The sequence below is a fragment of the Grampus griseus genome (assembly GCF_964374135.1).
Source record: "Grampus griseus genome assembly, chromosome: 8".
In the NCBI taxonomy this organism is placed as follows: Eukaryota; Metazoa; Chordata; class Mammalia; order Artiodactyla; family Delphinidae; genus Grampus; species Grampus griseus.
In genome coordinates this window covers 83,859,954-83,865,698 of record NC_139002.1, presented here as the reverse complement: position 1 = coordinate 83,865,698, position 5,745 = coordinate 83,859,954, and positions in this window count along the sequence as shown.

Here is a 5,745-nt window from a genome sequence, read left to right as displayed (position 1 = left end):
AAGGAATTTACTCTTGCAGGTTAGTTCAGTCAATCCTTAACCATTATAGTGTATGGTTTCTTTATCAAGGAGTTAGCACAAGGTGAGCCCCAGAGTACACTGTTCTATCACCTCATATTTGGCACCCTGCCTAGAAGGTGATCTTTTAAAATTTTTAAGTTCTCCGGGAGAATGGTACATAATAGTTGTTATTGAAACAAATTGGAAGTACAAATTTATGTAATCAGATTTGAAGGATTTGTTTCCCACTAATAGTTGAGCAGCTTTCCTATTTTGGTTGGTTTAACAATACCTTTCAGTAGATTTCAAACTTCACATCATGGCTGATAGAACCACTTCTCTCTCCCCCTCTCTAGAAAATGTATCCTAATCCCTCTTAAACTTGAAGTATAAAATTCAGAACACTGTATCAGTATACTTCTGTGTCTTCTAGGGTACCTGTAAACCAGAGATTGTATTTTAATAAAGAGAAAGGAGAAAGAAAAGAACTCCTTAAACTCCAATTTAGCACACTGGCACAAAGATTTTCGGATCATTTATTCAAGTGGTTACCTCAAGGGTTAGCATTAACTTTGGGGGCTTCTTTGTGATCAACAGGGCTTTCAGTTTTCCATGGTTAAGTGCTCCATTTAATGCATGTGAATAATAAACTTAAGCAAATTAAAAGGGAATTTCATGCTTGGGAGGTAAAGAAGTTTATGCAATTTTACCCTTACCTAAAGAACTGACCACTAAAGTAATATAGAAGGAAAAGAGTTTTTTTCCTGCCTTCATTTTGGAAATTTGATTTAAAAACCTTAAGATTTCCCATATAGCATTTAAAAACTTTTTTGAGCCTGCTCCATTGCTATGTGATAACCTTTTATTTCTAAAGAATTAGGTGTTTCTCTCTCTAAATGGGGAGCTAAAGCAAGAGTTGAATTTTTTTACCTATAAAATATGCATAGTTATGAACAAAGTATATACATTAGAAAATTGCATGTATTTTTATGCTCCTATTTACTTGTTACTGTGGCAACCACCACACTGCCTAGTATTTATGTTGTCTATGATTCAGAGCACCTTTTCAAAAAAATAAATATGCCAGAACCATGTATTGGTTTACTTTGGTGTTTAGAAAAATGTTTGTTCTAATGAATATTTTTGAAGAAAAATAGCAATAAATAATGTAAACTTCAGCCAAACGTAAATAGTACCTTTTCCTGTAGTATGTTTTTAAAATCGAAGCAATTACATTTTTTCTTTTCCTTGTTATGAAAATCAGAATAAAGAATATAAATAATGAATTTTCATAACTTATGGGTTACTCTTGAAAGGTAGTCTCTTGATTTTTATTTTTATGACTTAGTATTTTGATTCATAACAAATTTCTGAAAATATAAAACATGAACACTTAGATAAAATGCTTAATGCTAGCTACGTAAATCAGAAAATATAAATAGTTGGCATTTCTGATCACAGATGGTTCTTTGAATGAAAGATTTGTATTTTGTATTTGAAATGAAAGGCATGGTTGCTATTATTTTTCTTACTTTAATTATTTAAATTGTTTTCTGACATGTGTGATACATAAATATAATTTCTTAGTGTTAAACATCAGAATGGAAATTATGAAGCATCAAATGAGACATGTTTCATGTCACGTATTACCTGTTAAGAAAAACTGCAATACAACATTTAAGTACAACAGAATAGTGAGCATATTGTCTCTGATACTTGTAAAGAGGATGTATCTGCAGTTTCACAGTTTATGTTGACAGTATCTTTGTGGGAAATGTAATTATCAAATGAATTATAACATGTCCTAGTATTAAGATTATTAATAGTAATTTTAATTGCCTTTTTCAAGATAATTGGATATGTTCTCATAAGTATATGGGAAAGGGGGCACTGAGCTAATTAGATATTTTGAACTCAGTTATCTTTAAAATCTCTAGAAGTTTAACATATAGCCTATATTTCAGGAATTTCTTCTTTTACTTGAATGGTTTTCTAAGTAGAATTCAACTAATTTGTAGTTCATACAATCTTACTGATTATCCCTTGATATTCCTCCTTGAGTACTGATATGATGAAAAATTTAAATAATGGTATGTATGTATTTATTTGAGGTATAGATGATTTACAATATTATATTAGTTTCAGGTATACAACATAGTGATTCAATATTTTTATAGATTATACTTCATTTAAAGTTATTAGAAAATATTGGTTATGTTCCCTGTGCTATACAATATATCCTTGTAGCTTTTTATTTTATACATAGTAGTTTATCCCCTCTCCCTATCTTGCCCCATCCCCCTTCCCTCTCCCCATTGGTAACCACTAGTTTGTTCGCTATATCTGTTAGTCTCTTTCTGTTTTGTTATATTCATTCGTTTTGTTTTTTAGATTCTACATATAAGTGATAACATACAGCATTTGTCTTTCTCTGTCTGACTTATTTCACTAAGCATAACACCCTCCAGGTCCATAAAATCTTATTGATTATCCCCTGATATTCCTCCTTGAGTATTGATATGATGAAAACTTTAATTAATGGTAATTTTTAAATTACATTTTCACTACCAGTTAGAAAATTATTCTTAAATTGGTAAGGCTAAGAAATAATATTTTATTCCAGTAATGAGTGCTGTTAGATGGGCTTTCTATATTTCTGTAGTTTTAGAAATTGGTACATGTCTAAAAAGCAAGTCACCTTGGAAATACACATCAGCAGGTTTAAAATTGTTCATACATTTTAATCTGGGAATTTAACTTCCACAACTTTTTTTTTTTTAACATCTTTATTGGAGTATAATTGTTTTACATTGTTGTGTTAGTTGCTGCTGTATAACAAAGTGAATCAGCTATACGTATACATATATCCACATATCCCCTCCCTCTTGGGTCTCCCTCCCATCCTCCCTATCCCATCCCTCTAGGTGGTCACAAAGCACCGAGCTGATCTTCCTGTGCTATGCGGCTGCTTCCCACTAGCAAGTATTCAGTGGTACGGTCAAAGGTGTGAACAAAAACCACAACTTTATTTGAGATAGGAAGCATTTGGATCAACCAGCTAGGATATTAAAAAGTAATTAAAAAAATCATGTTCTTGGGACTTCCATGGTGGTACAGTGGTTAAGAATCTGCCCGCCACAAAGTAAACCATAAACAAGAAGAAAAGACAACCCTCAGAATGGGAGAAAATATTTTCAAATAAAGCAACTGATAAAGGATTTATCTCCAAAATATACAAGCAGCTCAATATCAAAAAAATAAACAACCCAATCCAAAAATGGACAGAAGACCTAAATAGACGTTTCTCCAAAGAAGATATACAGATTACCATCAAACACATGAAAGGACACTCAACATCACTAATCATTAGAGAAATGCAAATCAAAACTAAAATGAGGTACCACTTCACACCAGTCAGAATGGCCATCATCAAAAAATCTACAAACAATAAATGCTGGAGAGGGTGTGGAGAAAAGGGAACCCTCTCGCACTGTTGGTGGGAATGGAAATTGATACAGCCACTATGGAGAATAGTATGGAGGTTCCTTAAAACACTACAAATAGAATTACCATATGACCCAGCAATCCCACTATTGGGCATATACCCTGAGAAAACCATAATTCAAAAAGAGTCATGTACCACAATGTTCATTGCAGCTCTATTTACAATAGCCAGGACATGGAGGCAACCTAAGTGTCCATCGACGGATGGATAAAGAAGATGTGGCACATATATACAATGGAATATTACTCAGCCATAAAAAGAAATGAAATTGAATTATTTGTAGTGAGGTGGATGGACCTAAAGTCTGTTATACAGAGTAAAGTAAGTCAGAAAGAGAAAAACACATACTGTATGCTAACACATATATATGGAATCTAAAAACAAAAATGGTTCTGAAGAACCTAAGGGCAGGACAGGAATAAAGAAGCAGATGTAGAGAATGGACTTGAGGACATGGGGAGGGGAAGGGTAAGCTGAGATGAAGTGAGAGAGTGGCATTGACATATCTTCACTACCAAATGTAAAATAGATAGCTAGTGGGAAGCAGACACATAGCACAGGGAGATCAACTTGGTGCTTTGTGACCACCTAAGGGGGTGGGTTAGGGAGGGTGGGAGGGAGAGGCAAGAGGGAGGGGATATGGGGATATATGTATATGTATAGCTGATTGACTTTGTTACACAGCAGCAACTAACACAACAGTGTAAAGCAATTATATTCCATTAAAGATGTTAAAAAAAAAAAAAAGAATCCACCTGCCAGTGCAGGGTACAAGGGTTTGAGCCCTGGTCTGGGAAGATCCCACATGCTGCAGAGCCACTAAGCCTGTGTGCCACAACTACTGAGCCTGTGCACTAGAGTCCGCAAGCCACAACTACTGAGCCCGTGTGCCACAACTACGGAACACTGCTCGCCTACAGCCTGTGCTCCACAACAAGAGAAGCCACCACAATGAGAAGCCCGCACACCATAACGAACAGTAGCCCCCACTCATTACAACTATAGGAAGCCCGCACGCAGCAACGAAGACCCAATGTGGCCAAAAATAAATAAATAAATATTTTTAAAAAATCGTGTTCTCAACAAATATTTAATAGCATAGGAATATTCTCATTAGGTGAACACAGCTATATATAAATTGGATTTTAATATGGTCACACATTTGTTTAAAGTAAAGACTATATATCTCTGTAAATTTCATTGACCAAAGTCAGAAAACAAATATTCAAAAATTATAATGGTGGCTAACTCCAAGCGTAGGAGATTGTAAGAAATTTTATTTTTTATACATATCTTTCCAATCTTAATATGGGGATTTCTGTAATAACTGCAGTTATCATCATTCAAATTGTTTTTAATAAGAGAAGTTAATTAAAATTGGACACAGTCATTATAATGAAAATTCCGCTAGTGAAGGAACAATAAATATTGTCTTGTTCAATGTTGAATCCATTGTCTTTTTTTTAAGTCTGAAAATAGTTGGTGCTTAATAAATATTTAATGATTGAATGGATGTATGATGGGATCAGGAATTAGCAAAGTGGCTTTAGGAAAAACATTTGGAGGGCCACAAAGATGCCTTCTTTATGTTTTATTTATCATAACAATGGGTGATAATAATATGATAAGAATATACAAAAACTGCTCTGCTAACCATAATTCTGGTAGCATAGAAGGCAAAACTAGATGGCTGGGTTTATCTTAGTATATTTAGTTTATAGAGTTGTACAATTACAGCTATTAGAACAGAACAAACAAGCAAAAACATTTATCATTGAGATTCCAACAGGGGGAAAAAAAACTTGTCTGAGAATTTCAAACTCCAGCCCTTAATCTCACCACGTTTTTTCAACTGAACTATTATTTTTATGAAGCAAGTTTTGATGACAACTATTGCATTATGAAATACAAGTGGAATACAACTATTACATTATGAAAGAATAGACTTCTATAGTAAGCTATATTTCTATTGTCACAAAATTAATTTAAAAAATAATAATTAGTAATATAGGTGATTAATATGTAATTTACATGTTTATAGGGCACCAGAAAGGTGTTTTTCAGGAAGAAATCAAGTGTCTTCCTTCATTGAATTGAATGGTCAGCCTTCTAGACAAGCTTTTTGGGAGATGGGGCTTTACAAAATGAGATATCTGAAAGGGCAGCCTTCCAGGTGTCTCCTAATAATGAGTGTAGCAGCAACTTACATGACCTCCTGAACCAAGGTCATTATCTACCTT